The 19,320-nt window shown below is 50.4% G+C and overlaps 1 long non-coding RNA gene across 1 annotated transcript; it reads left to right on the top strand.

Moving 5' to 3' along the window:
• The first annotated feature begins 645 nt into the window (after window positions 1–645).
• Window positions 646–7,408, top strand: LOC142072315 (uncharacterized). The gene is made up of 2 exons (XR_012668712.1): window positions 646–746; window positions 6,688–7,408. It is a non-coding gene; the product is annotated as an uncharacterized LOC142072315 (long non-coding RNA).
• The last annotated feature ends 11,912 nt before the right edge of the window (window positions 7,409–19,320 follow it).

Below are 19,320 nucleotides of genomic sequence, written 5' to 3' on the forward strand. Positions count from 1 at the left end.
CAGTCCCATACTCAGCATTTCCGTACTTGTGTGACAAATGCAGCCCTGGTGTAACGTCACTGATGGAGCTGGGTGGTAACAGGGCTAGATTTGGCCCTGTGTCTTCACTGCACTTTACAAACACTAGCCAATGAGCCCTGGATTGGCTGAGCACTGAGAGGTGGGTTCGTGGACAGTGAAAAGCTCCAGGCCAGATAGGAGCAATGCTCCGAAATGGGCTCCAAAACACTGGGCTGGACTCCCAACCAGATTTTGAAACCCCCCAGGCCCAGTTCTCAAGCAGTGGGATCCGAGCAGCTTCACTTGCAGTTACTGGTATCCTGAAGTAGGAGAATGCAACCTCCCTGCGGTTTGCTCCAGCTCGTTATGAAGCTGGGGGCCATTGATGAAATTCAGCTCCAGACCTGGGTTCAGATCTCAATCACCCTCCACGTTCAGGGGTACTGAGATCTGGGTCTTTGGCTCGGCCCACTAGCTAGGTTTTAGCTTGGCCAGGGTAGAGGGCTCAATCTACCTCACCCCACTGCCCTTCCTGTCCCCTTCTCGCCCTAGTCTTTCAGGTGGGAGCGCTGCCAGGTGCTTTTGGTGTAACAGCTGTACAGTGCCGTGGCCTTCAGTGTATCTTTTACTTTCAGTTTTGAGGGAGAGTATAAAGAACCCCAGATAACAGCCTAGGGGCTAAGAAGAGACAGATCGGAGCCTCCACACCAGACAGCAGAGCCATGGATGTGCAAAGTCTACCCCAGGTAAGTGGGTGAGGGGTGGGTCATGCCAGCTAACCAGGACAGACAGGGAAAATATGTTATTTTAATTTTCACTGTTGCAAACCTGCCACCACCACAAACCCCCCAGCCCCCATCTTTCTTTCTCTCAGTTGTTCCTCTCTAGCTCTCCCAGCCTCTCCCCTCCACTCCCTGCATTTCTGTCTCGGCCTCCCTCTCTATTTCTCTCCCTCGCTTCATTCTCTCTCTCTGGAGACAATCTCTGTGGTACCAGTGCCCTGTGCACCCAAATCGGGAGAAAAAACTCACTTGCTCCCACATCAGGTCTGAAACGCTCCCCTTGACAATGCTGATGGCTTCAGAAGGGACCATGGATCAGCTGATTTAGCGGCATCAAATACCCCCTTTCCATACGGATGGACTCACATTACCGATGTGAACAGACCCATGAATCTGCGTTGCCCTCCTGTGGACTAATTGTGAACTCAGACTTGGGCTTATGTTAATCTTTTTGTTCTGTGTCTAGTGTAAGGGGACTGTTACCCCTTACTAACAGTCAGGGGGGTGTACTGGTTGGCTAGCTCCCAGTACTAAAAGGGGAAGGGTCTATGGGAAATCAGGACCCTAAGATTGATAGTCCCCAGGAACAATGGGGAGAGGCCAATGCTCCAGGTCAGCTTGAATGACAGGGCGGGCAGGCTAATCAGGGAGTCAGGAGGCCAGGGGGGTCCCGTCCTCCGTGTAAACTGGAATTGCTTGGGTCAGACAGAGTGGGGCTGAGCTAAGGAGAAAGCAGGGGCCCGAGCTGAGCTGGGGAGCAGAACTGGGACAGATCCAGAGAGAGCAGACCCTGTGCCGGGAGCAGAGCTGCAGCCTCAAAGCCAGAGGCACAGCCCAGAGAGAGCAGACTTGCCCTGGGAGCAGAGCTGCAGCAACCAGAGCCAGAGGGGCCAAAGAAACAGCCCAGGGAGCTGGAGGCAGAGCAGCAGCAGTGCTGAGGCAGAGTGGTGGGGCTGGGGCTGGAGCAGTCTGGAGCTGGGTGCGGTGAGCAGCTGGGGAGAGCGAGGGAGACCCTGGGCAGTGGGCCCAGCACAGGGGGACTCCTCAGCCAAGAGGCTTTGCAGGCCAGACTTGGATCGTAACCCCGACAGGGCGGGGGCGACACTGGGCAGATGGGTCCTACTACTTCTAAGTAGTACTTCTACTTCTAAGCCTGAGAGCGTGTGGCCACCACCAGAGCAAGTGTCCAACCCACAGCATCCCTGCAGCACAGCCAGGGCCTGAGCAGGAGGCCTGGGACTTACAAGGAACAGACTGTGAACTGCCCGGACATTCCAGAGACACTGTTTGTGATGTTCCCTGCCACAGAGCGGGGTGATGGGTTTCCTTTAGCCTTCCCATTTTTCCTTATTCCTTTTAAAATTAATTGTTGATTAAATAACTTGCATTTGCTTTAACTTGTATGTAATGGTCAGTGGGTCAGAGAAGTGCCCAGTGCAGAGAGAGTACCCCGGATTGGGGACACCCTAGCCCCTGTCCTAGGTGACCACAGCAGGGTTGGGGGTCGAGCCTCCCAAGAATCCTGGGCCCAGCCTTGTTGGGGTTACGAGGACTCTGCCAGACAGGAGAGTGGAAGGGGAGTCCTCAAGGGCAGGGAGGCCTCTGGGTAAAGAAAGTGGGAGCGAGGACTCAGATCTTTTCACTAGCCCACTTCACTGGGGTAGTGCAGAAGCCAGGAAAGTTCCCCATAATAGCGGGACTATTCCCCCGCTTACACTAGCATCATGGGGTCCTGATCCTGACTGTTGTTTGTAAGCAGTACAACAGTGCAAATAACAAATAGTAACTAAGAGCAGCAAGCCCCTGCCCTGCTGGTCTGAAGCCAAAATTCTTTCCTTCCATCCTGATGAGTCCCGGTCCAGCGTTTCTCAGTGTGGCTCTCAGCAATTCTTCTGGGGTTTACAGACCCCGTCCTGAGCACAGACAGAGAAGAGTCATTCCTGTTTACAAGCAAGCACCTTGATCACACCTCGAGAACGGCCAGCCATGGAGGCAAGCGCCCACAGCTGCAATCAGGAGGGGAAACCAGGCCTGTTTTAAAGGGGAGAGCACAGAGAAGGGAAAGGAGGCAGAAAGGCTGGGGATAGTAAGATGGTGACAGCCCCGCCCCAGGCTGCCTCTAGGAAACAGCCAGGCGACTGCAAGCCCTAAAACGGAAGGGCTGATAGACTCACTTGGAGGTGAGGGTCCAAGCACTGAACTGATTGAGAACAAACTCAGGAGGGTCATTTAGGAGAAGGTGAAACACCCTCCCCTGCTAGACAGACCGCGCCAAGACGTGGCAACAGCAATACAGTCTCCCTCAGCCCTGTCTCATCCAGAGGCAATGTGGAGTTTGTGGATCTGGGATGCAGATATAAGGCCACCAACATAAGGCTGGCGTTAAACCCACTCATTTAAAACCCAGTTTCCAGTAAATGTAAACTCTTTGATTTGTTTTGTGATGGGAGGGGAGGGAATACCTAGGGAGGTGGTAGAATCTCCTTCCTTAGAGGTTTTTAAGGTCAGGCTTGACAAAGCCCTGGCTGGGATGATGTAACTGGGAATTGGTCCTGCTTCGAGCAGGGGGTTGGACTAGATGACCTTCTGGGGTCCCTTCCAACCCTTATATTCTATGATTCTATGAATACCAAAGAGAAGCTTAGAAAGCAACAATTTCATTTTTCATGAAAAATGAAACATTTTGCCAAGGCGTGACCCCAGCACCCCTTAATGCCAATTGGCAAGGGAGTGCTAGGGGGTTATGGGAAGCTCCTGATTCTGGAATGTACATTCTGATTCACCAAAGAATGTCACATGAGGTCTTAAATGACTCCCTGGTCATCAATATCATTGTGAAATGTACCTACAGGTACTTTGCAAGGAGCTGTGTGTCTGTACCAGAAACTTACGTTCTTAGGTATGTCTGTTAAAAGTGAGTCACCAAAAGGTGACATGCCCTAGACCAGTTCCTCCAGACAGGAGTTAGGAAACATTTATCTTCAGTCGGGATGTAAATTAAGCATTGTGAGATAACACAATGGATGTTCATATATATTCAAATCAAATGTTAATGAAGAGATGTGAAATCAACAGGAAAAAACAAGCCCCGGGAGCAGGGGGAGGGTGTTATCCTGTCTATGAGTAAAGACAATGTACTTTGGGGGTATCTCTAGCGGTTAAAGAAGAAAGGAAATAAAAGGAAAGAAAGGAAATTTCCTTCACAAAGGAAATAAAGAGACAGGGGTTTTGCTTCATGAGAAAGGGGTCTCAGCCAGGCTTGCTTGAAGGGGCTGCAGAGAAGGTTGGGTGAGAGAAAACTGCAGGTTTAGTCTCTAGAAAGCATGTTATGACTTTATTTTATATGCAAAAAGAAAAGGAGTACTTGTGGCACCTTAGAGACTAACCAATTTATTTGAGCATGAGCTTTCGTGAGCTACAGCTCACTTCATCGGATGCAGTTTCCACGGTATGCATCCGATGAAGTGAGCTGTAGCTCACGAAAGCTCATGCTCAATTTGGCAGTTTCCACGGCATGCATCCGATGAAGTGAGCTGTAGCTCACGAAAGCTCATGCTCAAATAAATTGGTTAGTCTCTAAGGTGCCACAAGAACTCCTTTTCTTTTTGCGAATACAGACTAACACGGCTGTTACTCTGAAACCTTTATTTTATATGTATCCATTTGTTTCCAATATTCTTACTCCTGTTACTTGAATCTCTGATGACAAACATTCCTGCTTTCACTGTAAATATCTCTGAGTGCTGTGGAGTTCAGCAAAGGCCTGGACCTGAGCTGAAATTTATAAGCTGGTGTGCTCTGTTCCTTTGGGAAGAGCGGGATTGGTGGTTCTGTCAGTGCTCGGGGCATAAGGGGCTGAACGCTGCTGGGAATACTTAGAGGACTCAGCACTTGGTGTGCGCCTATTGCTGCCTATATAGAGTGAGTGAGGCAGAGGCGGATTTGCAGTAAAACACAGGGTGCCCTGGCATGGGGCCCCCGATGACAGGGGGCCCCAGGGCTGGGCAGCTGTGGGGGCAGAAGCTTGATCCTGCTGGCTCCTGCTGCACGCTCCGCCCCCACTGGCAGCTAAGCTCCCCTCTCCCCTGCCTCCTCCCCTGAGCTTGCCTTTTTCCTGCCCCTCCCCCTTCCTCCCAGCACTTCCCCTGCCGCCGAAGAGCTGTTTGCCCGTGCTCCGGGCACTCCGGGGAGGAGGTGGAGGCGGGGCCTTGGGGAAGAGGGGTGGAATCGGGGCAGGGCAGAGCAAAGGCACTCCCCCTACACATACCTGCCCCCAGCCCTCTGCCGTGAGCCGCTTAGGGCAGGGGGCTGAGAGCACCCCCAGGACCGCAGCCCACATCCTCAGCCCCCTGTCCTGACTCACGCACCCCCCACATCCGCACCCCCACCCATCTGCACCAAAAGGGAGCTCCTGCACCTCCCCCACACATTCCTACCTGCACCCTTTGCACCAAATAGGAGCTGCCCCAAGGAAGCGCTCCACACTCCAACCTCCTGCCCCAACTTTGAGCCCCCTCCTCTATCCTAACTCCTGGCCAGACTCTGCATCCCAACCTCCAGCCTGCTCCTGCACCCTAACTCCCTCCCAGACCCTGCACCCCAGCCCTGACTCTTGCACCCCTTCACACACTCCTAGTCCTGACTCCTGCACCCCCTCACACACAGCCAGCCCCCTGCCCTCCCTGACTCCTGCAACCCCCCACAACCCTGCCTCCCCAGACCCCCACCCACCCTGACTCCTGCACCCCCGTACATCCCCACCTGCACCCCTCGCACCAAACAGGAGCTGCCCCAGGTAAGCACTCCACACCCCAACCCCGTCCCAGCCCTGAGCCCCCTCCCACACACTAACTCCTGGCCAGACCCCGAACCCCAACCCCTGGCCTGCTCCTGCACCTTAACTTCCTCCCAGACCCTGCACCCCCAGCCCTGAGCCCCCTCCCTCATCCTAACTCCTGGCCAGACCCCAAACCCCAACACTTTTTTACATTTTTTTTTATAAAGCGCTTTTATCCCAAGCGCTTTACAATCATTAGCTAACGGTACAAACAATGACAGGTTTCAGAGGAACAGCCGTGTTAGTCTGTATTCGCAAAAAGAAAAGGAGTACTTGTGGCACCTTAGAGACTAACCAATTTATTTGAGCATGAGCTTTCGTGAGCCACAGCTCACTTCATCTGATGAAGTGAGCTGTGGCTCACGAAAGCTCATGCTCAAATAAATTGGTTAGTCTCTAAGGTGCCACAAGTACTCCTTTTCTTCTTGGTACAAACAATATTTGGAAAGATCATTAAGTGTCCACCGAGACCCTCAGCGATTTTCAAGTGTCTGTGGAAAAATAAGTTAGACTACAAGAACAATCAAGGTACCTCCCTTTATTTTCATTTACTTCCTATTACTTATAGGAGGAGGATGAAGAAAAAAGGAATGAAAAACGGGGGCGGGGAGGAAATAAGCGAGAATGTTCGTTTTCTTGGCGGGGTCCCAAGGAGGGCCCCCCAAAATGAAGCTGAGCACAGGGCCCCACTAACTCTAAATCCCCCACTGGAGTGAGGCCTGCCGAGGCCTGGATGGCAGCGTTTGTATTGCCAGAAGCTGTTGGTCCCAGGAAGCGGATCCACAGCAGGCAGAGACAAGCCTGCTTCATGCTAAGGGCAGGGGGTGCGGAGGTGTCTCACAGCTCGGGATACCCTTAGGGAGCATCACAGGGGGTCAAAGGTGCATTTCGTGGGAATGATGGATGTTGGTTCTGCTTTGAGCAGGGGGTTGGACCAGATGACCTCCTGAGGTCCCTTCCAACTGTGATATTCTATGATTATGTGGCATATTACATGGGTCGGATAACACAATTGTTCCTTTCTGGTGGCCATGTCTGACTCGTTCACTTCTCTCCTTCGTGTGTTAGTTTCAGCAGAGGAATGGCTGCTCACCAGTCCAGGCAGCTCTTCCCACCAAGGGTTGCAATGGGTCCTTCCAAGAGGTCACCCACCTCCACCCCTTCCCCATCGGCCCAGCAACTGACACCAGAGTGTCCCTGACCATCAGCAACGGCCCGAGAACCCTGCAGCTGGAAGCCGATCTCTGTGAGACGGTCGATCAGATCAAGGAGCGGATCATGCAGGAGAGGAAATTTGGTGGCTCGGGGTCCATCAGCCTGTTGTACGGGAGTCGGGAACTGCAGGGCTCGGAGATCCTGGGGCGGCAAAATGTGAAGAACCAGGCCACACTGCTCATTGTCTACAAATGCCATGGGGGATAAATGGGATTAAAGATTCGTGGGGAGAAGCACGCGTTAGAACACGTGCTAACTGCTTGTTGCTACCGGCCAATGTATCTGCTCGCTATGCACAGGCACAAGCTGCCTTGGTAACAAATCCAAATGATCATTTTTGCTTCATAAAGTATCATTTCCATGCTGTAAAAGCCACCTCTTGAGTGAGCTAAAGGATGCTAGAGGGCTAAAGGCTGAAAGGCTGGGACTGAATTTTTGTAGACTACTGGCTGAGCCACTTTCTTTAGTTAGTTTTTCTAACTGAAATCTAAATAAATGTGAAATGCTAGGCTGCCCGGGAACTCAGCTGTAATTGCACCATTCAGAGAAATGCAAATAAAGATCAGAAAAATTAGCTACCCAGCTGGATTTCTTTTCTCCTTGTTTTTGACTCCTGGTCTCTCTCCCTCACACACTCTCACTGAAGGAGGGGCAGGGTGATCTGATTTGAGCACTGAAAAAGGAGCCACGACTCCTGGGTTCCAATTCCAAGTCTGACACTGACCCAGTGCTTGGCTACTCCAGTCCTGGGTTTCACATAGTTCTGCTGATTCACCTCTGCTGCTATTCCGCCAAGGGTCTCAATCCTGACCTGCTATCCCTCCCCCGCACTGTCGTAATCCTGGGCCCACTCTGCCACTGGACTCCTACTTTAATTCTGTACAAGCACCCACATTTCGTGTGCTGGGCACTCACACTTGCACATGGGTGGTGCGTGAAACTTCCCCTGGGGGAGGCGAACTCCGAGTCCTGCCTCTTCCGCCCACAGCCCCACCCACACTCCACACCTGCTCCACCCCACCCCCACAGACCAACGACTTGCCATTCACCTCTTCAGCCCCCCTCAAGATCCCCTCCTCCGCTCATCTCCTTGCCTGCCTGCTGCTCGCCTCCTCGACCCTCCGCCAGACCCTTTCCCCGCCCCCTACAAGACACCTGCTGTGCAGTTGGCTCGCCGCGCCACTTGCCTCCTCGCATAAGAACATAATATAAGAATGGCCCTACTGGGTCAGACCTAAGGTCCATCTAGCCCAGGATCCTGTCTGCTGACAGTGGCCAATGCCGGGAACGAAGAGAACAGGTAATCACCAAGTGATCCATCCCCTGTTGCCCATTCCCAGCTTCTGGCCAACAGAGGCTAGGGACACCATCCCTGCCCTTCCTGGCTAGTAGCCATTGATGGACCTGACCTCCATGAACTTATCTAGTTCTTTTTTGAACCCAGTTATAGTCACTCACCCTGCTGCTGAGCCCCTCATGACACCCTCTCCCCTTTTCACCTTAAAGCACTAATAACATTCCCCAAGGGAACTGAACAGGGAACAGGTATAGCTGAGTTGCCAAATAGATTCTCCTCTGCGTGGCAGGGAGTTCGGTGTATGCTGTGTAGAAAGAGACGAAAAGCCAGGATATCTGCGCCAACCTGAAGCTTAATCTCTCTTTTTGAAAAAGCACTTGTCATTGACAGCCTATATTAAGGCAGTATTTCTTACACCGAATTCCCTGCCAGAGTCTCGTTTACTTAAAGAGGGTTTGAATAAAACGACTAGATCAAGAAATAAACTCACTGGCTACGTCAGCTCCTCCTTCAGCCAGGTCAGCAGTTGCTTCTTCTGGGTACAGAGACTAACTGAAAGGTCGTCATTTGGAAACTCTTTTTAACCCCAATAACACATTTTCCTACAATATAAAAGCCAGCTGAATGTGGCCAAAGGCTTCCTGGGCACTGGCAAATGGCTTCATTACCACTTTAATGGCTTTTTAAGAGTTTCAGTGATCTCTGCTACTAGATCTCTGGAAGGCTTTTTCACTGTGTAAAGTTACTCAGGGATCCCCTCTGCTCGCCTCCTTGCTTCCCCCCACCCCCCACTGACTCCCAGCTGGCATTCTAACACACACACACACACACACAGACACACACACTCCCTGTGCCCTGTGGAGAGACACAGGCCGGCAGCTGCAGGGACCTCTGAGTGGGGAAGGGGATGGGGTAGAAGAGAGGAGGAAGACTCCCCCCAGGCAGCAGCAGCAAGCTGTGGGAGCCTTGGGGAAGGGTCAGAGCAGGGAAGGGAAGAGGCCGGCAGAGGGCAGGGGGGACCACCGCCCAGGTGTTAGGCAGCGGGGATTGCTGTGCTAGGAGAGGCAACGCCTCCCCTTGCCTATTATACCCACCACCCATGCACTTGCAGACAGAGCCAGTGGGAGTGTGGATGCTCAATGTCTCTGAAAAATCAGATTCTAGGCTTCTCAGATGGGGCACTGGGATCCTGAGACTTTCACAACTAGTGGATGAATGTTTCCCTGGCCCTCTCTGTGCCTCCATTCCCCATCTGCAAAATGGGGACAACAGTACCCCTTACCTACCTGGGGTGCTATTACAATAAACCCATTAATGCTGGTGGAGCACTCAAGTGCTGGGATGACATCTACTATATTAAAGCCCAGGAGGAAATTAATTTATTCTGCACTCAGTGCAGGGTTTGGCTGACGGGCAGTAAACAAGGCGTGTGGCCACACACGTTGAATGTGGATAAAAAGACGTATTATGCCTCTGTCATAAAATGTGATTGGTGCATTGAATGAGGGAGTGGAAAAGAGCATGTGATGATTCAATTAAAGACCAGCATAATGCAAATGCACAAGGGGACACAATCATAACTCAGCCAAAGTGGGGGCTGATCTTCACAGGGACAGCAAAATATGCCTCTGTGACCCCAGCGCTAATCCCTTACCAAATTTCAAGTACCTGTACCTTGGGCGGGGGTAGGGGAGGGGGGGAGAAGGAACTACACTTCTTAAAAGAAGACTTGGAAGTGTAGCTGGAATTGGTAGAACTACTATTTTCCCTAACAGTGTTGTGAGTGATGGCTGAGACGTTTCTGGGGGAAGTTGGCCAAAATATTAATCCTTAGGCAGGGAGCAACCAAGGAATATTTGATCCTAAACAGTTAAAGTTTGGCAAAGTTGTAGGCCACTGAAAGCAAGTGACGTGCTGGGCAGGTATAGGGCATCACTCCTCACTCCCCTTATAATACTTTGGCCCATTTCCAGGAAACTGACATCTTTGAATAGGGATTCAGTAGAACCTCAGAGTTACGAACACCTTGGGAATGGAGCTTGTTTGTAACTCTGAACAAACTGTTATGGTGGTTCTTTCAAAAGTTTACAACTGAACATTGACCTAATACAATTTTGAAACTTTACTATGCAAAAGAAAAATGATGCTTTTTAACCATCTTAATTTAAATGAAACAAGCACAGAATCAGTTTCCTTACCTTGCCAAATTTTTGGTTTTTAAACTTTCCCTTTTTTTTAGTAGTTTATATTTAACACCGTGCTGTATTTGCTTTTTTCCTTTGGTCTCTGCAGCCGCCTGATTGCGTACTTCCGGTTCCAAATGGGGTGTGTGGTTGACTGGTAACTCTGAAGTTCTACTGTATTGACTCAAAGGTGACTGATGGCTTTAATCTTCTCTTGCAAACTCTGCAGCTCCAGTTTGGCTGGTGACAGGTGACGGTTGTCACAGGGACTGTTGCAATTGGCTATCGAGTGAGCGAGAGGGCAACAATGTGAGGAAAATCAACTTGGAGGCCAATACATTGGCCTTGGCTTTTGAATGAGTGCTCTAGTGTCCTGGTTTCTTTCTCCTGAGTATTCCCATGGCCTTCATCACATTCGGTGCTTCCATGGCACTTCTGGACCGCTGCCTCCGTGGTATAACTTCACTCCTGTCAGCAGGGCTGTCCTTAGGATTTATGGGGCCCTATGCAGTATTATTAAACTGGTGCCCCTATGCCCAACAGCAACCCAGGCTCACATGTGTATTTTAGATAAGGGTGGTCTTTTGAAGGATTTGTTTAAAAAACTAAATGTCTGAAGATCCAAGCATTTAAGGCTAAAAATGAATACTCAGATTGTGCACCTAAAAATCTATGCTAGGATTTTTTTAGAGATGTGATTTTATAATCTTCAGCAACACACTAATGAAATATTTTTAAAGCATATTTTAAACTAAGGTCCTGTAGACTAACATGTTCTGAGTAACTATTACAGTAATGCACAATTGTTTTTGTCAGTAAATTCAGAAACTGACAGCATAGACCGGGTGGTTGGCAAATGCCTGTCAAATGGCTTCATTACCCCTTGAATGGTTTCAGAGTAGCAGCCGTGTTAGTCTGTATCTGCAAAAAGAAAAGGAGGACTTGTGGCACCTTAGAGACTAATAAATTTATTTGAGCATAAGCTTTCGTAAGCTACAGCTCACGTCATCGGATTCATCCAATGAAGTGAGCTATAGCTCACGAAAGCTTATGCTCAAATAAATTTGTTAGTCTCTAAGGTGCCACAAGTCCTTCTTTTCTTTTTACCCCTTGAATGGCTCTTTAACAATTTCAGTGTTGTGCTAATAAGTCTGAAAGGCTGGAAGGGCTTTTTCACTTTTAAGTACTAGATCTCTTCCAGAGGAAGACTCACCAGGCTGCAGCAGCCAGCTGTGGTAGGAGCCTGCAGGAGGGGTCAGATTAGAACAGGGATAGAAAGAGGCAGGAGGGTGGACACAAAGGCCCAGGCATGCCCCAAATTTTCGGGTGCCCTACGCAGCCAGCAGCCAGGTAGTCTGCGTATGCCTAAAGACGGCCCTGCCTGTCAGCAGGATTACATCAGGGATAGATTTGGCTGTATGTCTCTACAGCGCTTTACATGCACGAGCTAATAAGCTGTAGCCTCATCTTCCTGGCTCTGCAGAGCATTGCAAGGGAGTGTCAGGGAGACTGAGTAGCTCCAGGCAGGATCCAGAGCGATGTTCAGAAATTGGCTCAAGCTGCAAAGTCCCAGTCCAACACCACATCCAGATTTCAGAGCTCTCCGAGGCGGGAGTGCTGCAATCCAAGGACCCAATGCTTTACAGAGGAGCAGTAATGCCTTTTGACTTCATTGGGAATTATTTGTACACTGCAGGGGGGAAACTGGGCCTCCTGGGTTGGTCCAGACTATTATGGAGCCAGGGGCCACTGGTGAAATGCAGATCCAGAGCTGAATTAAGATTTCAGACACCCTCCACGTTTGAATCTGGGTGTCTGGGGCAGGCCTGTCTCTAGTGATGTTTGATCCGGGGCAGCAGAAAGCACTCCAGTCACCTCCCCCATCTCCCCTTCCTGTCCTCCTCCCCCGGTTTTGATCTCAGGGGCTTTCCCAGGCCTGGCTGCAGAGCAAACAGTTTCCTCTTTGGTCTTGCGGGGCTTTTGAACACAGATAAAACTGCTAGGGTTAGCAGACAGGCAGGTCGGAGCAGCGCTGGGTGGGATACTGACAGCTACAGAGAGAAACTGTGTGCCTGTGGGATAGAAAAGGAGGAATATAGAGAGAGGAACTCTCACCACCCTCCTGCATTTCTCTCTCTTGATCTTCCTCTCTACTGTTCCTCTCCCACTCTTCATTCTAGCGCTTGATTTCTATGCTGGTGGCAAGAACGCTTGAAGGAGGCACAAAGTCTGCCGGGGAAGGAAAGGAGGGCGGTTGGAGGTTGGCCTCACTGGCAGGGGAGCAGGGGAGATCAATGGACCCTGCTGAACACGCTGGTGGACACTGTGTGACACAGGGCCTCAAAGGCAAGGACCAGGACTGGCCGTGACGCATGACTAGAAGCCAGAGACTCCAGTGGGGTGTGCGTGAAATTTCTGAAGCAATGAGCCAGGTCACTGATTTTAACAGCAGCATTTTGGATGGGGCAGGAGAGTGAGTTAGTTAGTTAGTTTTAACACCCTAAAAATACGTTAGTAAAACCATGTGCTAAAAACAGCACTAATGAGACAACTCAGCAGCCAAACGACCCACATGCGCACAATACAATACACAGTCCAAAGACATACAGGTGTGCTCCCAGCCCCGTCCGTCCGTTACACTAGGAAGAGAGGAAACAAGAGAGTCCCCCCACTTGGGGTTCAACCAATGGGATGTGTGCAACCAGCAGAGGGCGGAGTCTGGCAAAATGCATCATGGCCATATAAAGACAGGGGGTGGTCAATGGAACTGCCACCAATGGAGAGCAAAACGCAGCCCAGAGGAGAAACAGGTAAGAAAATATCCGGGCTACCCAGCCCAGCCACTGAAAGGCCTCAGGCCAGGGAATGGGAAGAAGCAACAATAGCAGCAAAGCAGCAATGGGCAGGACAGAACTCGACTCTCAGAAGCATGACCTGGGATCAATGGGGATAGTGGAGATCTCACTGGTGGGATCCAGTGAAGCCAGGGGTTTGAGCAGACATCTCCATGCAGTATGGAAATCCGTCTAGACCTGCCTGATCTCAGGGTCTTTGTTAACTACCAGTGGTTTCCTTGAGCTCAGAGCAAGGAGGGAAGTAGCATAACAAACCCATGGCCCCTTAGGACTCCTGACGCCTGATCTCCTAGGGATCTCACACTGACAGCGAGGATAGAATAGGCTCCAGCTCCAGAAGATCAGTCCAATGGGTGGGGACAGGAAGTGAAGACAATAACTTAAGAGGTCCCATCTGGCTGTAATGTCTTGGGTTCTCTTGCTTCTCTACCTGGCACATTAGGTTAATCTGAAGGGTGGCTGCTCACCTAGGCAGCTGTCTTGTACCACCAATGCGTATGATGCTCCATAGCAAGAGGCCACCTAGCGACATCCCCTGGTCATCAGGCTGGACCCTCCAAATGGGACCAGATTGCCTGTGACCATATCCTGTAGCCAAGGAGTCCTGTGCCTGGAAGTCGGCCTCCAAGACACTGTCAATCAGAGCAAGAAGCAGATCATGCAGCAGAGGAGTTTGAGGGCTCAGACTCCTGCCATATGGGAGTCAGGCACTGGATCTTTTTCCTTCCTGGCATAACCACAGTGCTTGCTTTTGCCAAACACAAGTTATTGGGCTCAATACGGGGATAACAGGGTGACATGATTCTCTGGTATACAGGAGATCAGATGCAATGAGCGAATGGTCCCTTTTCTGCCCGTAAAATCTACATAGGGCAGAGCTATGGTGATTGGATACCTCTCTTCATTAATTGGTGGGGGCAGAAGTAACTGGTGGATAAGTGGTAGGAACAGTGCTGTATGGAGTGTATGGAATTAGCTGCTCCCTGTTTGTGGGGGGAGAGAGAATATGTTGCTTCGGATGGGGAAGGCTGAGGGGTGGGGAAAGGATGGAAAGATTTAGACTGGAGAAGTGAGAAATTGCCTCTTCCATCCCCCACTCCTTTAATTTCTCCCACCTAAATTCCACTCTCCCATCAAAGCCATTCCCGAGCCAGTCTCGCCCCTTTTTTTACCCAGCCTGGTTTTTCTCCTCCATTTTACAGTAGGAAGGGGGAAAAAACCAGGACAAGGGGGACTGGAGAGACAGAGCACCCCCAGCGAGGGCACTCAGCTACCCCCACCCTCCCCCAGGAGGAGCCGAGCTAGAACCAGGACAACCCTTCCATCATCCCAATGGGCAAGGAGCTACCAGGCACTCCCCACCCCTGTAACCCTGTTACTAACCCCACACAAACAGGGAGGCCTAGGTATGAACACGCACATGCCCAGGCTGGACAAACACAGGGAGTGGCATGAGAAGGTATTGCCCAATCCCCACACACTGCACAGGGAGGGGAGCTGGAAGTCCCCACGCCAGCAGCAAATGTTTTCAATTTCAAACACACACTGAGGATTTGGTTAGGACCCATCTCAGTGATGTTTTTTCTTAAGCACAGTAAAGGGATCAAGTCCCCTCCCCCCGCATTCCTCTTTGTCACTTGCAGACTTTCCAAAGTTCTGGCTGCTGTACCTTAGACCCTGAGACAACATCTTTTGCTTTCCGTTTCTGCAGGCTGGGGCATTTTAGTCTGAATGCCAGGGGTTTTCCATGGTGATAACCCAAACATCCCCGAGGGAATGCCCCAGGACAACAGAGCAGCACAGTAGGGTTACCATATTTGAATATTCAAAAAAGGGGACACTTCACGGGGGGGGGGGGGGGAGGGGAAGGAGGAGGATTTGCTCATGCCCCCCCGCCCCCGGCCCTGCCCCAACTCCACCCCTTCCCCACCCCTTCCCCAAAGTCCGTGCCCCAACTCCGCCCCCTCCCTGCCCCATTGGACCCCTTCCCCAAATCCCCGCCCTGGCTCTGCCTCCTCCCCTGAGCGCACTGCATTCCCCCTCCTCCCCCCTCCCTCCCAGCTGCGCAAAACAGCTGTTTCACGGCGCAAGCGCTGGGTGCTAGGGGGGAAAAAGCAGGCACTCTCTCGAGGAATCAACATTCACTTTCCTTCTCAAATGATCAACATTCACTCTCTTTCTTGAATGATAAACTCTTCTTTGGGGAAAAATAATAATGGCAAAATCCCAGACGTTTTTAGATATTTAAAAATTCCTCCCGGATGGCGATTTAAGAACCAAAAAAGCTGGACATGTCCAGGAAAATACGGACTTATGGTAACCCTACAGCACAGCAGAACTGCCAGGCTAGAGCCATCAGAATAATAAACTGTGGATATGGGTCAGCTGCTACCTAAGGTAAGTGGGTGAGGTGGTTCTGCTGACTAACAAGGACACCTTGAAAGAAAGGGGTGAAGGAGGAACAAGGACAACAGTGCAAAAGAAAGCTTAAAATAAAGTTGAGTTTATTTAATTTTGCAAACTTGCCACGCGAACAATCCAGCTTTTCTCTTTATCAGTCTTTGTTTTTCTCCCCTTTTTCTCCCTTTTCACATTCTCACCATTTCCCCCTCTTTTTCTCTTATCCCTGACCCTGTTTTTTATCAGTCACTGAGATGATCTTTGTGCCTTTGAGACTGAGACCGATCTGGGTCGCCAAAAATTAGGTAAAAGGAGCCACTTGATTCTCAATCAGGTCTAAAATCCTCACCTTGTGAATGTTTAGGTTTCTTTCCCCGCACCCCACTCCACCCCACCCCACCCCAGTAGGATTTGTTTGAATTGCTTGAATTTGTTTGAAGGCAGATGTTTCTGTAATGTTATTTCTGGATTCAAATCCTCAGTTGCCTCAGTGATAGAACAAGTGTGGTGAGACTTTGGGTATGTCTGACTTGGGTTTGATTCCAAGCCCCACTCCTGTCCACACACAAATCTGTCTGACTCAGGTCAGCAAGCACTCAGGACCTGGGTCCTAGGACCCTGCTAGGGAGGTGGGTCAGAGCCCAAGTCCTACTGCGATTCAGGTCCAAGTCCTATGTCTAGTTGGCAGCCGGTATCAAGTGGAATGCCCCAAGGGTCGGTCCTGGGGCCGGTTTTGTTCAATATCTTCATAAATGATCTGGAGGATGGTGTGGATTGCACTCTCAGCAAATTTGCGGATGATACTAAACTGGGAGGAGTGGTAGATACGCTGGAGGGCAGGGATAGGATACAGAGGGACCTAGACAAATTGGAGGATTGGGCCAAAAGAAATCTGATGAGGTTCAATAAGGATAAGTGCAGGGTCCTGCACTTAGGACGGAAGAACCCAATGCACAGCTACAGACTAGGGACCGAATGGCTAGGCAGCAGTTCTGCGGAAAAGGACCTAGGGGTGACAGTGGATGAGAAGCTGGATATGAGTCAGCAGTGTGCCCTTGTTGCCAAGAAGGCCAATGGCATTTTGGGATGTATAAGTAGGGGCATAGCGAGCAGATCGAGGGACGTGATCGTTCCCCTCTATTCGACATTGGTGAGGCCTCATCTGGAGTACTGTGTCCAGTTTTGGGCCCCACACTTCAAGAAGGATGTGGATAAATTGGAGAGAGTCCAGCGAAGGGCAACAAAAATGATTAGGGGTCTGGAACACATGACTTATGAGGAGAGGCTGAGGGAGCTGGGATTGTTTAGCCTGCAGAAGAGAAGAATGAGGGGGGATTTGATAGCTGCTTTCAACTACCTGAAAGGGGGTTCCAAAGAGGATGGCTCTAGACTGTTCTCAATGGTATCAGATGACAGAACGAGGAGTAATGGTCTCAAGCTGCAGTGGGGGAGGTTTAGATTGGATATTAGGAAAAACTTTTTCACTAAGAGGGTGGTGAAACACTGGAATGCATTACCTAGGGAGGTGGTAGAATCTCCTTCCTTAGAGGTTTTTACGGTCAGGCTTGACAAAGCCCTGGCTGGGATGATTTAACTGGGAATTGGTCCTGCTTCGAGCAGGGGGTTGGACTAGATGACCTTCTGGGGTCCCTTCCAACCCTGATATTCTATGATTCTATGATTCTATCATTTTGCAGTGTAGACACCGCTCAAGGCACAGGCCCGAGTCAGAAGGTCTGCGTAGTGTGGTATGGATGTATTAGCGTGGCTGAGAGACCTGGGTCTAGCAATTATAAACCCAGGTTTACAGTGCAGTATGTATGCTCAAGTGCAGGCTTGGAAACACGGAGTCCATAAGCCTGGATCCCACAGACGCAGGCTTAGTGTACAGTGTAGACATACCCTACATGGATCCATGCTGAGAAATGCTTCAAGTCCATCAAAAGGAAAGCATAATAGTGAAAGACGCCAAGGGCTGGAACCAAGAGAAATCCCTAGTGTAGACAAGGGCTAGGATCAGTAGCCTCTTGGGGCAAGGTTTGTGTCTGTATTTGTTTCGGGGAAATGCAAAACACTTTTGGGCGCTACAAAATAATAAGTAATGATAATGGCTGGGTTGGGGGGGATACTGGGTGTAGCAGGTGGAATGTGTGGGGGTAGCAGGTGAGCATGATGGGTGCAGTAGTTGGGCATAACACCCTAATAGGCATTTTCTGGTGATAATGTCTCCAATTCTTCTGCTCCTCACCTGTCATGTTAGGTTAGTCAGAAGGACGGCTGCTCAGCAGTGCCGCAGGATTATCCCACCCATGTCTGCAAGGCTCCCTTGGAAAAGGCCGCCCACCCACAACCCTTCACCTTCGGCCCTGAACCACCGACCAACACCTGGGTGATCCTGAACATCATCTTCATAGACTAGAGAACACTGTGCATGGAAGCCAATCTCCAGTTAATCAGCTCAAGAAGCAGATCGTGCAGAAGACGAAGTTTGGTGACTTGGGGTCCATTAATCTGCTGTATGAGGGCTGGGAACTGAAGGGCCCAGACAACCTGGAGCAGCAGGGAGTGAAGAACCAGGCCAACCTGGTCAGCTTATTCAGATGTGCAGGAGGGGGAGAGGAAGGGGAAGAAGGAAAAGGGCGGGGAGAGGGTCCCTTATCAGTAGAGCAGGAAATTGTTGGCATTTGAAGGAATCCAAACTGCTTGTATTTCTCACAGGCACTTCTAGGGCACCGATCAGCATCACATCTAGGCACTGGTTGCTGTGTCCAGCTTTTCACACTACATAGGTTTGAAAAGTGTCATTTAAAAGACGGAATCTCAATGCTTTTTCCAAAATACAACCCTTGGATGGAAAATGGAAATAAACTAAGAAGAATATTAGCAAACCAGCTGAGTTTCTTTTCTCCTGTTTCTTCCATTCACCTTTTTGTTTTCAATTCTGGTCATGCTCCCCTCAGAGGAGGTTTTCAGACTTTCATGTTGAAAGAGGGGCAGTGTGATCTCCTGGTCTGTGCACGGCACATGCAATCAAGACCCCTGGGGTCTAATCTCAAGCCTGACGCTAATCCCCCTCTGTGACCTTGGGCATGTTGCTGTGCCGCCCTGTGCCTCAGTTTCCCCATCTGTGTAATGGGGATAATGATACTTATTTCTCTCACCAGAGGTGTAGTGAAACTCAATGAATGTATATCAAGAGCTCTGAGCAGCTTGGAGGGATGAGGATGTGGAGGAGGGAAAGAGAATAAATGTAGTCAAGGGAGGAAAATATATGACTGGAAAGGAAATTGTGGGACATAAAGTGCAATCCCCTGCTATTGCAGGCAACCTCATCAAACATGCCGCCTCCTCACTGGAGGATCAACCCCCAGTCACTTGCATGGCAGGCACAGATCTGCACCACTACATGAAAGAGGAACACAGAGAAACAGAGTGGAGAAGAAGATCATGTGGAGAAGGAAACTTCAATTCCCATCACAATATCAAAACAAGAACCGGGAGGAAGGCAGGAGGCTGGGGTTGCATTTGAAGATGGGGGTAGGAGCTTTGCTGACATTTTCTTTTCCCCCTGAGCTTTGCACTTGTGACCTGGCCCTCAGCAGCAGCAGGGAGCTCCCCAGGTGCAGCCTCTCTGCTCTCATGCTTCACACCCCTCCCCGTCCCACACGGATCCTATAAAGCCCCAGTCCCACAGCTTCCTTGTATGGGAAGTGGTTGCTGGGCAGGGTTTTTACTAGCAGCTCCTGATACT

Source organism: Caretta caretta, chromosome 6, assembly GCF_965140235.1.
Source record: "Caretta caretta isolate rCarCar2 chromosome 6, rCarCar1.hap1, whole genome shotgun sequence".
NCBI classification, from domain to species: Eukaryota; Metazoa; Chordata; order Testudines; family Cheloniidae; genus Caretta; species Caretta caretta.